This window comes from Schistocerca nitens, chromosome 2 (assembly GCF_023898315.1).
Source record: "Schistocerca nitens isolate TAMUIC-IGC-003100 chromosome 2, iqSchNite1.1, whole genome shotgun sequence".
NCBI classification, from domain to species: Eukaryota; Metazoa; Arthropoda; class Insecta; order Orthoptera; family Acrididae; genus Schistocerca; species Schistocerca nitens.
The window spans coordinates 448,341,661-448,357,388 of record NC_064615.1 but is presented as its reverse complement, the minus strand read 5'-3'; the positions used below and the strand labels follow the sequence as shown (position 1 = coordinate 448,357,388).

At 39.8% G+C, this 15,728-nt stretch overlaps 2 protein-coding genes across 2 annotated transcripts in view; both read right to left on the bottom strand.

Moving 5' to 3' along the window:
- LOC126236311 (esterase FE4-like) overlaps nt 1-15,728 on the bottom strand; it is a 128,625-nt gene that overhangs the window by 23,066 nt on the left and 89,831 nt on the right. The window lies entirely within an intron of this gene.
- The window catches only part of LOC126236312 (juvenile hormone esterase-like), a 557,639-nt gene that overhangs the window by 452,658 nt on the left and 89,253 nt on the right, over nt 1-15,728 (bottom strand). The gene's annotated exons all lie outside the window — the stretch shown is intronic.

Below are 15,728 nucleotides of genomic sequence, written 5' to 3'. Positions count from 1 at the left end.
ATGAAAACATATTTATTAGTAATGTCAATAACCACAATTACTCATTATGTGGAATTAGTAACAAAGCTATGAATGCTTTACAGTTGCAAAATGACACTAGGATATCAAGTATGATTTTATCCTTCTTTGTTGTGCTTTGACAAAGGGAGTAAAAATTAGGGGCAGACATGTGAGAATGCACTATGAAGTGTCGGCCTTAATATAAATAAAAGTACTTCTGATGAGAATGATATGAAAAATACTTGATCTAACAATGAAAACACAAACAATATAATTTAAAAAAATATTTTACATTTTTAAAACATTATCTTCCCACAGTGTTCCAATGATATAACAATACCCTTGAACTGGTTCTTTAGTTATTCAGTCATTCATTCCCACATCATGCTCTGTCAATTCCATCAGGAAGGAGAGCCTTCATGGATGCGAAACAAGTCAAGTCATACATTAACAGGCAGAAGCAAACACTGCTGCCTACTTGTGCAAAGTATATTAACACCAAATTATAACTAGTGCCAATCTAACCAAACCAATAATTATAAAACTTTACACAGGGTGGTCAGTGAGAGTCTGAAAAGAGTTACAGGGTAAGTTGTGATTAGAAATAGTTGTTAACAAAAAAAAAATTGATTGATATGTTGTGCCATTTCCAAGCTAATTACTGGTAGCATTGAAGTTGACCAATCAGGCCGCTAAGTGTGCATATTCAAGTCACGTGCCAGATACAATTAACACCAGTTATTCTCATAGCATAGATGATAGTGCACAAGACTGCTCAGCCCTTGGCTCAGATTAGATTCTTACTACCATCCCATGTCCAACTTTTACGTTGCTCTCTTGTTCGGTTTTAGGAAGGAAACCAATAACACCTTTGGTAATGCTGTCTCTGGTGGGCCACTTGAATTTGTATATGCAGCTGTGTGATTGGCTAACTTAGTGATAATTAATACTTTGAACAGAGCATATACATACATTTGTTTACATGGCCATCTCCCACAGCAGCTGTTGAAATGGGTTACTTTTGGTTAGGCTGGCAAAATCAAGATCTGTCGGATACAAATATTAGAATGAAGCAGAATTTACATTTATGAGAAAAAATATTCAGGCCCACAGAGTGTCCCACCTAAATCTGCAATTTCATATACACTATGTGATCTAAAGTATCCAGACACCTGGCTGAAAATAACTTACAAGTTCGCGGCACCCACCATTGGTAATGCTGGAATTCAATATGGTGTTGGCCCACTCTTAGCCTTGATGATAGCTTCCACTCTCAAAGGCATACGTTCAGTCAGGTGCTGGAAGGTTTCTTGGGGAATGGCAGCCCATTCCTCATGGAGTGCTGCACTGAAGAGAGGTATCGATGTTGGTCGGTGAGGTCTAGCTCAAAGTCGGCATTCCAAACCAACCAAAAGGTGTTCTGTAGGATTCAGGTCAGGACTCTGTGCAGGCCAGTCCATTACAGGGATGTTATTGCTGTGTAACCACTCCACCACAGGCTGTGCATTAGGAACAGGTGCACGATTGTGTTGAAAGATGCAATCACCATTCCCGAATTGTTCTTCAACAGTGGAAAGGAAGAAGGTGCTTAAAACATCAATGTAGGTCTGTGCTGTGATAATGCCATGCAAAACAACAAGGGGTGCAAGCCCCCTCCATGAAAAACACAACCACACCATAACACCACCACCTCTGAATTTTACTGTTGACACTACACACGCTGCTGATGACATTCACTGGGTATTCGCCATACCCACACTTTGCCATCAGGTTGCCACATTGTGTACCATGATTTGTCACTCCACACAACGTTTTTCCACTGTTCAGTTGTCCAATGTTTACACTCCTTACACCTAGCGAGGCGTCACTTGGGATTTACCGGCCTAGTTTTCTCACCTCTCACCTAACTGTCATGGTATTTGCAGTGGATCCTGATGCAGTTTGGAATTTCTGTTTGATGGTCTGGATAGATGACTGACTATTATGCATTACAAATCTCTTAAACTGTTGGCAGTCTCTGTCAACCAACAAAAGAAGTTGGCCTGTATGATTTTGTGCTGTATGTGTCCCTTTACATTTCCACTTCACTATCATATCAGAAACAGTGGACCTAGAGATGTTTAGGTGTGTGAAAATCTCACATACAAATGTATGACACAAGTGACACCCAATCACCTGACCATGTTCGATGTCCATGAGTTTTGTGGAGTGTCCCATTCTGCTCCCTCACAATGTGTAATGACTATTGAGGTCGCTGATATGGAGTACCTGGCAGTGAGTGGCAGCACAATGCACCTAATATGAAAAAGGTATGTTTTCGGGGGTGCCCGGATACTTTTGATAACATAGTGTATTTCCAGAATGAAACATGTATAATGCAATTGGTCAGGGATGAAAATATGTCAGAGACTCACACAAGGGGCAGGAATGCACAATCCACAGAAGTAAACAAACATCCTTTTCACTACAAGGTTAAATTTATTCAAATGGTTTTCTACCAAAATTTAAATGGTTTTCTACCAAAATGGACAGTGGAGGAAACCCCTGCTATGCACATTGCAGCACAAACTGAAACCACTGCCATCCTTTTTCAGAAGGTATGAGGTTTAGAACATTGAAACCAAGTCTGCCATCACTAATTGGTCTTCTAAGTTTCATTTTGGTAGAAAACACATACATGTGCCATTTAAACAAAAGTAACTTTGGGTTGAAAGTGATGTTTGTTCATTTCTATGGATTGTGCATTCCTGCCCATTGTATGAGCCTTGACATAGGTGCATTCCTGGCCAACTGCATTTTTCACATTTAGTTTCATTTTAGAAATACATGAAGTTGTGGAGTTAAGTGGAATGCTCTGTATTGTAGAAGGTCTGGCTAATGTGGTATTCTTTTACTTCATCTTTAAATATTTAGAGATTTTCAACTTCCTGCCTGATGTCCTGTGGCAACCTGCTATATTATGCACCAGAATATAAGACTCCATTCTGAACCCTAGAGAGGGATGCGCAGTTGATATGGAAGTTATTTCTGCATCTAGTATTGTGGTTGTGACTTGCTAAGTTAATCCCAAATTTGCTCTTGTTATTTACACAAATACCATAACGAAGTATATATACTGGCATGTAAGTGTAAGAAGTCTTCGCCCCATGAAGAGGCTTCTGCAAGACATACTGTTATCAACTTTGCACAGTATTATTATTGCACACTTCTGTGGAATAACCACTTTTCTCGCCCCAGCTGCAATGCCAAAGAAGACTATGCCTCAGGACAGAACTGAGTGAAAGTATTCTAGGAGTCTTGTCTGCAGATCGACACAGTAAGGGAGACTTCTCAGTACAAAGTAGACAGAACTGTGCTTTCTTGTTACCTGATCCACATGCTGTTGCCACCTCCATTTACTACCCATACTGATACCCAGGGACTTCACACATGGTGCCTCATCCAATGCATGCCCAATGATGCCTACTTCTGATACCTAAAAGTTAATGTGCTTTGTTTGGAAATCTCTAATATTAGTTTTTACAAGATTAAGGGTTTACAAGTTAGGCAGTGTAAACCAATTCCATTATTCTCCCAGCTATGTCTAGTATGGATATCTTTGTGTCTTTTACCAATATACTAGTGTCATCAGCAACCATAATAGTTTCTGAAGAGCCTGCCATTGTCCCTGGTAAATCATTTATGTAGACGAAGAACAGGAGCAGGCCATGCACCAAACCTGGTGGAACACCATATTTAATGTTTCCCCACTCTGAATTTAATCTCATTACTCCATAGTTTTATGTTTCTCTTATATTGTAATACTCTTAGTATTGTTATACTAAGTCTGAGGTATTGTAATACTCTTAGTATTGTAATACTGAGACTGAGGTACTGTAGTACACAATATTTCTGTTCAGTATATCACCCAATCCAGTTCAATACCTATATTTAACTGAATCTTTATCTAATCTTTATATAATGACTAATTTAATTATTTTCAATGTAAAAATATGTCACATTTTAATTTTCAGTACAAACTGAAAGTGTATAAAATAATAATGATTGTCATATTGTTATACCACTTAATTCTGTTAAAAGTAGCATTTTCTAACATTAATTGTTAAAAATACTCACAATGTAGTATTTGTAACAGAAAGTATTTAAAAGTAACCATAAAAACTACATTTATATTTTAAGCTGTGTGAATAGTTGCACTTAAATAGTTTTACATGTCACCTGTGATTGTAAATTTATTACAATATTATGCCTAAAAATTCCTAAAACTGTTTACTTTGTTACAATGAATCACATGTTACCATGGCTGTAATCAAAAGTTAGTTATTACTGGGCAGTCAACATGACGGTAAAGATCTTGTGGTGGTAGTAATTTGATAGTGTGTTAGCAGTTACTCACAAAGTTTTTTCTTTATGAATAAATTATTCAAGCTCCATAAAAATGTAGTTTGACTACTTATTGCAAGAGAAAGTCACTATTCCTGAATTGAACATCTGCATTCCAGAATATTCCTACAGAATGAACTCTGGCAATCTGAAATAATCAGAAATGGATAACAACAACCTCAACAAATAATTACACCATATAAATAAAAATAATGAACAGGCCTACATTCTTACCTGTTCTAATAATTAGTAATTGCAAATATAATTTTTCACAGTCTTTTCACACACTATCAATCAGCTGGAAATTTTTGACTTTATTAATTTATTCTAATGACATCTTTAAGAACAGGAAGTGTCATAGCATTCAGAAAATCTTTGATTAGTGTCATGGAATTCTTGTTTAGGGAGAAAAGTAAGAGTTATATCTGGGAAATAGGACGGATGTTGCACCAGGTATTGATGCAGAAAACTGACTTGTTTTCATTTCCCAACTCTTTTTGTGGTCAGGAGTGATGTCTTGATGAAAAATAATCTTTTTATGTAGAGTATGCATCATTCCATAATTTGGTATTCATTGTGATCAAGAGATAAGAATAATTTCCCTCTTCTTTACTTTTTTCAGGGTACTCAATTTACAAATAACACTAGCCAACAGTGAAAATGTAACTGGGGTGAAATAAATGTTTGTTAACTGTATCAACCATACTGACAATGAAAAACAACAATGAAAAGCTTGAATCAGCTCTCTTTTCCAAGTTACAGGGGGTGGAATTTAATTATAATTATACTTTATTAGCGTTTATTGTCAAACCCTTCCCATATAGGCTTCAAAAATCCCGCTGATGGTAGACACAATGATGGAGTTTCAGGCAACATTAGCTGTGTGTATTTTATCACTATTTTTAGCCCAGGCTCATAGCGACAAGTGAAAGGGGAAAGGGAAGTGGGAGGGGAAGAGGAAGTGGGAGGGGAAGGGGAAGTGGAAGGGAGGGGAAGGAGTATGTTTCATTTAAGCATAGTTTTAGTCTGTTACAAACTATGCTCTGTTAATGTCCTGGAAGAAAGTGTTACTGAAGTGTAGTTAGCGCATGTTGTCATTATAAGTCCTCTAATTCAATATGCCTTGCAAATGAATAAATAGTGCTGACTATTTTTGCTACATTTGCAGGCATTCTACATTGAAATTGCACAGGAGGTCAATAACACTGTATATTAGGAAGGCTTACAGACTGTACTTAGTCTATGAAATCGGGGAGCAAGACAAGCCCTGGGGTCCTCATCTATGTTGCATATTTTGTGTCTCCTTCCATGTGCTTTGCTATACCCATGATCTGGCGAGAATGATCAAACCATGTAAACGGGTGTTGATTTTGTATGATAAATCCAATAACACATGGTACATGAATATAGGCTTTCCCAGAGTTTACTGCTGATGAAATCTTCTCGGGCTTCCATCGGGGTAGCTGTGTCGAAAATCCATGACATTTTGATGAGTGTGATTCTCATCATCTTCTGGCAAAGTGTCGATGGACTACAGCCGTCATCTATATATAGCTGGTAGGGGGCATGTGGCCACGGTCCCTCCCCACCCCTGCTACCGGCACTGGGCCAGTGGTGGTGGGGGAACCGCGCGAGGCCGGGTGACATTGGCCAACTGCTGCATTGGTCTAGCTTAGACTTGCGAAGCGTTAGCAGCTGAGCACAGTCCCAGTGTATAGCTGCTATTGCAGGTGTCCCCACCAAACTTAAATGGTAGCCCTCATCCCTGTTGACGAGATTGTCATGTAATCTTGCTTTGATTGATTCCTTGATGATGCTCTCCCAGAAGCCACTGGCTTGGCAAAGCATTTTCGTTTCTTCAAATTTTAAGGTGTGTCCCTCCTCGAGGCTGTGTTCTGCTACAGCCAATTTGTCCTTGTGGCCCAGCTGTATGCATATAATGTGTTCCTGGCAGCACTGCGAGATGCAGCGTTGTGTTTGACCAATGTACTGGAGCCCACATTTGCTTAATAATTTGAATTAATAACCACGCTGAAACAGATGTGGCTGCAGTAAGAAGATCTACTTGTGAGCTTTGACTTAACATCCCTCTTTACACATGTACCACTTCAGGATGCCTTGGTACTCTTGTCAGATCATTTCAAGCCCAAGATAGTAAAATTATTTGAACATGTTTTCACCACAACCTATTTCAAGTACAACAGAGAATTTTGTGAACAGGTTGATGGAGTAGCCACGGGTTTGCCACTTGCTCCAGGGATTGCCAATCTCTATATGGAGCATTTTGAGGAGCTGGCACTAGAAACGACACAGCTTAAACCAAATACTTTTCCTGTTTCGTTGATGACACATTTATTGTATGGGAACATGGAAGAGAAGCCATGAATGAATTCCATGAACACCTGAACAGCATTCACAAAAACATACAGTGCACAATGGAGTTAGAACAAGATGGATTTCTTCCATTTTTGGATATTCTTATAAGGAGAAAAGCAGACGGCACGCTAGGACATGCAGTATGGAGAAAGAAGATCCACATGGACCTATATCTCCATGCTTCGAGCTGCCACCACCCAGCGCAGTGGCACACCATTCTAACAATGCTGGTTCACAGAGCAAGAGCCATCTGTGACAAAGACAGCCTTCCAGCTGAGTTGCAGCACCTTAATGATGTGTTTCGTCAGAATGGTTACAGCGAAGCACACATTACGTGTGCATTGAGGAAGAAAAAGAGTGACACAGCCATCCACAAAGAAGAGGAAGAGGAAAAGAAACTTGCCTTTATACACTACATTGTGCCCCCGTCAGCCAAAATTGCGAGAATAATGGGGAAAAACAACATTAAAGCAATTTTTCCACCACCTCCAAAAACGAAAGAGTTACTGGGCTCAGTGAAGGACAAATTCCAGCTACAAGTTCCCAGTATATATAGAATACCATGCGTGTGTGGGCTCCAGTACACTGGTCAAACACAACACTGCATCTCGCAATGCTGCCAGGAACACATTATATGCATACGGCTGGGCACAAGGACAAATCAGCTGTAGCAGAACACAGCCTCGAGGAGGGACACACCATCCAATTTGAAGAAACGAAAATGTTTTGCCAAGCCAGTGGCTTCTGGGAGAGCATCATCAAGGAATCAGTCAAAATAAGGTTACATGACAATCTTGTCAACAGGGATGAGGGCTACCATTTAAGTTTGGTGTGGAACCCTGCAATAGTAGCTATATGCCAGGACCATGCTCAGCTGCTAATGCCTCACGATTCTAAGCTAGACTAACGCAGCAGATGGCCATCACCCGGCCCCACATGGTCCTACCCCCCTCCCCTCCCCCCCCCTCCCGCCCCTTCCACAAACACACTGGCCCAGCACCAGTAGGAGGGGTGGGGAGGGACGGCAGCCACGTGCCGCTGTGTAGGGAAGCAGCCTACTCACGCCTTATAAAATTCACATCAGTCTTTCCATTGTGTGCCAGCCTAGTCCGCTGTTACTAGCTCTGACGTCATAAATGTTGCACAATACTTTAAAAATCAAGTAAATAACCTGAAACGTTTCTAGCATGTCAGGAGTGATACTAAATCAATATGTGTTGAATATCAGTTAATAACTTTAACCATTTTCGAAATTTGGATGTTTTTCTGTAAAAATCATTGGCGTAACAGAAAAGAGCTAGAAACTTAAAAATTTATGTTTAGATTCCTTTTGCATAATAATTTAGTAGAAACAGTATTCTGGATCTCACAAATTAAAATTTTAGTTGAAATTCATGATTTTCTGGTTTTTGTCTTAAAAATTAAGGAAGCAAGACAGATTAAGTAGGCGAATAAATAAGGCTAGGATGTTTAAATTTAAGTAGAAGGGAGATCCTCTATAATCATAAAGATGTGAGAAATTTCAACTGAATAACTATAAAACTATAGCGATAGCATATCTCCAAAGGGCAAGTTCAGAGCTCGTCTACTGTGTGTAGTGTAATTAAATTAATTCTCTCACCCAAAATATTTGACTTAGCCACGTCAGACTTTTATTATGATTACTTACTTGTGTGCTGATTGCACATTTAAATTGAGAGCTTCATCGGCCATCAGCAAAGGAAGCAATGATTTATTCGATAGCTTAAAGTGGTGCATTACTAGCCCAGCAGCTAGTCGGGAGAGTGGATTTGATCAGGTGTTCCCGTAGCCGTCCACACCATGGCTTTATATATAAGAATGCTGCGTGAAAGAGAAAGGCCCCAGTTCTCTTCAGACGCTGATTAGCGCACCACCTGTGCCGGGAGTCGCGTCGCGTCGGTATCATTGCTATGAACAGCCTCGGATGCCATAATAAGTTACTCGGGATACGCCTAACCATGAAATCATTTTCGAGTGAAGTGTTAATTCTGGAATGACTTTAATGATCTATCTTCAGTTTGCGTACGTCGTATTTTCATGTGCCGCTGCGGGACAGACATTCTACCATTATTTAGCATGGCGTTTGATGAACATTATCATCAAATTATGGCGAGCATTCACTTAAACATTTAATTTGAACAGTTATAGTTGCATCAGCGCATCAGACTCTGAACTGCACTGGTAGTTGGATTGTGTGGATTCTTTTTGGTCTGTGACTTTCAGAATATAGTGAACAGTTTAGAGAGAATGGTTTTTGATTATGAATCCCACACAATCTCCTAATTCCTCAGAGCAATAAGCTGTAGCTATAAATGTATTTATCAGATGAAGTGGGCACTAGGAATTCTAATTACAGGCTTCATGTTTTGCTACTCACTTTCTGGTTGCCAATATTGTAGTTAGAGAGCCAGTGTTGAGAACGGCAAACAACAGCAATAAAAACAAAACATTTATAACAATAATTCCACCCGCCGCCACACATATGGTGCATCAGCCGGGAAAGAAACTGAGTAAAAGGGAAAGTGATTTTTAAATATTTAGTTTCGGGAGTGAAATGCGACACGCAACTGAGTAATAGAACAGTGATAGTGTTACGTGTGCATGTGGACGACGCAACTGGATTAACAATGCATCTGGATTGATGGAGCTGGCGCTGAGTCTAGCTGCACTGCTGGCATCGCAAGAAGCCAGTTTCGCCTCACCGCAGTTGTCCGCTGGAGCAACCGGAGCCGCGCCTGCAGTTGCGGGCCACGCAAACACACAGCAGCCATCGAAGTGCCATCTGCAGTTCAACGTGCCGCGTCGCATCAGTAATCCTGGTACGCCACGCCGGCAACACCATACGTCATGCAGAAGGAACTAAGTTAAGTGAAAAGCTGTTAAAACTTTTACTAACCTGCAATAAAAGACTGTCGGCGATGGAACTGCCAGAAGAAACTGAGGTTAAACTTAAATCAGAATCTATGTCTGTTGAGGGAACTGTACATCCAGACAACGGTTCAAGTGTAAATATGCATGAAAATAGTAATGTTAAAGTGAAATATGAAGTATTGTCTCCTGACAGTAGTGTGAAAAGGGGCAATGATTCAATAATAGAGACTCCTGTAGTAAAGCAGAAATCAGAAATTGTTAATTTATTAGATGATAGTTTATCTGATGAGTTAAAAACGAAACAGTCATCAGAGGTGGTAGAGTTTAAAAAGGATAAGTTAGATATGACTGATCAATCAGAAGTTTCATTTAGTTTTGATGATTCTGGTATTGGAGCTAGATTTTCGTCACCTGAGTATGATAAAAAAACCAGCTAGTGAGCAACCCAAAGATACTGGGGCCATTGATTTAAATGTTATATTACAAGCAATAGCTGCCAGTAATGCAAAATTGTCAGCCAGTAATGCCGAATTAAAGTATGAGATTGTGGCCAGCCAAACCAATTTTAATAAACGGTTTGAGGCAATGGACAATAAATTAGAATGCAATAAAGCTGAATTAGAAACTTCCTTCAAGACTGGTTGCAATAAGTTGAAAGGGGATCTGGACAGTTTGAATTATAAAATTGATTACAATCATGCGGATATTAAGAAAAAGGTTGCTCAACAATTTTCTGAAATGTATAAAACAGTAAAATCCGAAAGTGCTGAGGATCGCAAAGACTTCCAAATGGAAGATGCGATGCTGGAGCACAAGTTAACAGAAAAGATCGAGGTGCTCAGATAGGTTTAAAGATGTTAATATAAAAGTAAATATATGTCAAGCAGAAGTAGACGCAATCAAAACTGATACTACTCATATTGTGCAAAGAGTAGATAATGTTGCAATGAGAGTAGAAAATATTAGTACTAACATTGCTAACATTGAGAGTAAAGTAGCTTCAGTAACTTCTGGTAATGGTAGTATGCAACAAGTTGTAGCTGCAAACGCCACTTTTATTGGGTGTCGGCAGTTCTTGCAGTTCGATCCAGATAAAAATATCCACCCGCTAGATTTCTGGAACGATTTTGAAGATGTGATTCCACCAACTTGGTCTGAACGAGAGAAAATCTCATTTATTAGAAGCCATTTAGCAGGTGATGCCAGGCGTTGGTCAGCTGATGTTATGTTGAAGTGTAAAACATCAGCGGAATTTCAAACAGCTTTCATTAATGAGTATTGGTCTACAATAAGCAAAATGAAGTGTTGAGAGAATTTTGGAGTGGAAAACGCTTCAATGTAGGCAAGGAATCTATTAAAAAGTTTGCCAGGTCATGGATCTCACGTTTGTCACATTTGGCCGAAAAGCTAAAACCTGAAATGATAATACTAGGTCTTGAAGCCAAACTGCCATGGTATTGGCAAACTAGAATTATATCTGCCCCTAGAGACAATCTTGATCATTTCATTGAGTATTTGGAATGTGTAGAACGTGTTGCTGCCAATGAGGAGCAAGCACGTAATAACAGAAATGGTAATAACACTAGTAGTAATTTTAAGAACGAGCAGAATGGCAATGTAAACATCAGAACAGTAGGTGTTCGCCATCCTAAGAGAGGTCAGAATTGGAGAAATAATTATCAGAACCAACAATGGCATCCAAATGATAGTAATTTTGTTCCGAACAAAATTATGCAGGTAAACAACAGTGCGGAAAGCAATGCTGTGCCAGTTAACTATAATGGAAATAAAGGAAACAGTAGTAGGCCGAGGCAGGAAAACTAGTTCCCATCTATGAGGATATTGGCGCTCACCAGGCGGTTACCTTTCCTAAGCCAGTAATTACAGTAATTGGTAAGACAGATCAGAATACCGACTGAACATGTGGATGAGGGGTCGGTAGCATCTAAGGATACAGCAGAAATATTAGATCACTCACAGTATTTGATAGATACCGTGTTAGAGACACAGCTAACCACCTATATGTAGATGATGGCCGCAACCCATTGACACTTCGCCAGTAGATGATGAGAATGACACTCATCGAAACATTGCGGATTTTCGACACAGCTACCCGGATGGAAGCCCAAGAAGATTTCATTAATAACACGTGGTATTTCCAAGAAGAAAAAGTCCCCCCTGACATACCTTACTATACCATCGGCTATGCGACCAGTGCCTCATGGAGACGGACTGCCTGCTCCTATCCCACCTGATTGTAATAGTGACAACGGCAGTAGTGAAACTAGTGCTGCACCATCATTTTCAAAACCAATTTCTTCAAAAGACCTGATTTTGTATGTAATGATGAGGGTACAGAGGTTGACAAAATAACCCAGTGTGAACTTAATGACCTAGTGGGAGATCGGGAATTGCTGAAAGATAAATCTGAATTGTGGCATCAAGACTACAACAGCAGGATTGTTTTGATAAGATGGTAAATGTAACTGCATTCCTTAACCACCTTATGCCATTCCTTCCATTTTTCAAAAGTAAAAAGAACTTGGTATTTTGTAGTGCTGTGCAGTGACTAATGGCAGCTATGTGCATCAACTATAAAAGTGATCAGTGGTGCTTGTTCATTGACTCCTCCAAAATCAGTCTTAAGCACATGCTATTCCACAATGCCAATATGATACCATGGATTCCCATTACATGAAAGAGACATAAGATAGCATGAAACAATTGTTACTGCAATTGAAGTACGGCAAGTTTAAATGGCAGGTTTGTGGGAATTTGAAAGTTATAGGTATAGTACTTGGGCTACAACATGACTATAGCAAATTCTGTTACTTCCTGTGCCTCTAGGATAGCTATGCCAAAGCACTTCATTATAAAAAGAAATATTGGCCTAAGCATCAATCATTTGAACATGGCTCTCACAATATTATGCACAAAGCGCTTGTCAAATCCAAGAACATAATTCTCCCTGCTCTTCATATAAAATTTGGGCAAATGAAAAACTTCATTGAGGCCATAGACAAAATCAGAGAAGCATTTCTCTATTTGTGAGAGAAATTTCCACATCTTAGTGAGGCAAAAATAGAAGGGGGGTTTTCGGGAGTTCCCAGATATACAAACTGTACAAAGATGAGTATTTCAACACCACTGACACAAGTGATGAAAAGTTAGCTTGGGATGCCTTTGTCCAAGTGTCAACAAAATTTTTAGGAAATAATAGGGCAGAAAACTATAAGGATCTCTTCTGCATTGCTACAATACACTGGGGTCCAACATATCCTTAAATTAGTGTCTCCTAGATTCATACTTGGACTTCTTTCCTCATAAATTGTGCTGTAATTGAAGAGCAAAGAGATCACATCCATCAGCAAATTTTGGACTTGGAAATGAGATACCAGGAAAAGTAGAGTACATCAGTGTTAGCTGATTACTGCTGGACACTAATCAGGGAGGCAAATACGTTGCACCTTCAGTGACCTTCCCCCAGGGGATAACACCAAGGTAAATACATGCATAAGCTTATAGAGGCAATGACATAATGTTACAATAACTTAAAAATGAGAGCTACTCTTGATTTTTCATTAACATTTTCATTATCAGCACACCCAAAACCATAAAGATTAGCTGTTTTCATGCCAATTACAGAAAAAAGTAAAATTTTGTTGGCTAGTGTAAATGCAGAATTTTAAAATACTATTGCTGGGTTTTCTGACAATGAAATCATCTCTGGTTTTGTGCTTCCATCTTCAGCCAGCTTATTGCAACTGCTATGTAATTTTTGGGATTTTTTGTTTGTTTGTTTGTCTGTAAAATGCTCCATTACAACTTGTTTGTATTGATACATGTCTGTGTTGTGTGTACATGCATGTGTGTAATGTAATGTTTGTATTGTGTGATGATGACAATAAAAGAGAGAGGGTGAAACCCAGTGCTGGCACATAGTCTACTCCTCGCGAATAGTGCCAAGGGGGCTTCCGAGCTTAACATCGCCCGCCAATGGATGGATCACCATTCACAGTGTCACATGGCCTCACTTTATGACACACTGCAGGGTGGTTTGGTATTTAAACCAGGACATAGCCACATTTTACATCACCACCCCTCCTCCCCTTGCCAGCCAAATACTGGCAGAAAAAAGCTTTTGCACAACCAAGATTCAAACCGGCTTACCCCAGGGGTTGAACACCATCGCACAAGCAGGCATTAGTGACCTCAGCCATGGGGGCAGATAAGTTTTGGGATGTGCTGACAAGTTGAAGTCTTATCCACAATAAGCAAAATAACAAAGAATCGCACAACATCTGTTGTATTGTTGTAAAAATGACACAAATATTTTAAATGTGATATTGAATGAAACCTTATTTCATATTATACCATATCATGCAGGAAAGCTTAATAAAAACTGCAAAATAAAAGCCATTGTTTTCACTGAATTACAACAATCCTTTTCAGGAGAACAATGAGACCATTGCAAGTATGTTGAAATACAATGTATCTCACTTATTACTTTGAAATATTTAGTGTCTCCTGCACTTTCATATACGGTATCTCATGCACTTTTGTACAACTTTTTGAAGACATTGCACCTTCAGAAATCTTTCATGTCGATCATTGACAAGGCCAAGGTAGCAAATTTAAAACTTGATCTTGATAGTTTTTTCTTAATGCTGGTAATAGAAAAACACTACACATAGGTTTTTTAATTATATTCATAAAGCATGAAATTCTCTTTAACAAATAATTTTGTAAGCATATAATAACTTTTTTCTGATTTCATATTTATAAATATCAATTAACACTTTTAAACCAAGTGGGAAAAGATAGATTGCTATGTATCATAAAGATGACATTTTAAATTGCAGACAGGCACAATTAAAAGACACTTACACATAAGGTTTTGGTCACAGCCTTCATCAGAAAAAGAAAGAGAAACACACATCATTCACTCACACAAGCATGCACACATCGCGCACTTATAACTGCCAATCCAGTATGACGGGCCAGAACACCACTATGACATGGGATGGAAGCAGCAATCTGAAAGGGGCGGGGAAGAGGAAGGGATAGCAGTATAGCAGTATATGATTGGGGGGGGGGGGGGGGGGGGAGAGGAGAGCTGCCTGATAGGGCGTGCAGAGGCTATAATGCTAAGAGACCCAGCATCAGGAGGATGTGGGCCAGAGAGGTGGGGAAAATGGAGCAAAGAAGGAGAGCATCAGGGAAAGATGGGTGGAAACATTAGCAGAGGGCAGCAAACAATGAGGGTGGGAGATGAGAGCTGGAGGAGGTGATAAGACAGAGGGGGTGGAAACTGTTGGGTGGACAGTGTGGGGACACTAGATTACTGTAGGGTGAGGGTGGGATGATTACAGGAGGGGAGAATGTGTTGTAAGGATAACTTCCATTTGCACAGTTCAGAAGAGCTAGTGGTGTTCTTGCTTCACTACCCAAGCCATCTGGATCCTTCCCTCCATCACCAGCTTTTCTGAACTGCGCAGATGGGAGTTATCCCTACAACACATTCTCTGCTCCGGCAATTATCCCAGTCTGAACCTATGATAACATACAGTCACCACACCCTCTAACCAACAGTTTCCACCTTCTCTGTCCTATCATCTCTTCCTCAATCTTGTTTCCCACATTCTTTGTTTGCCACTCTCTGCCAACACATCTGCCCAACTTTCTCCACACCTCTCCTTTTTTGCTCTGTTTTCCCCACCTCCATGGCCCACATCTTGCTGACGCTGTGCTTCTTGGAATTGTGATTTCTGCACACTCCACCAGACAGTGCTCCTCTCTCCCTCCACCCATACACTGTTATCCCTTCCCCTTCCCTGCCCCCTCGAGATCGCTTCTTGCATCCCATGTGATAGTTTCATTCTGGCCCAAGCTGCCAGAGTGGGCAGTCATGTGTGCTTGTGTGAATGAATGGTGTGTGTTTCTCTTTCTTTTTCTGATGAAGGCTGTGAATGAAAGCTTATGTTTAGCGTGTCTATAATTGTGCCTGTCTGCAAATTAACATATCATCTTTACATTAAGTACCAAATTCTCTCTTCCTACATTGTTGCTATTCCAAC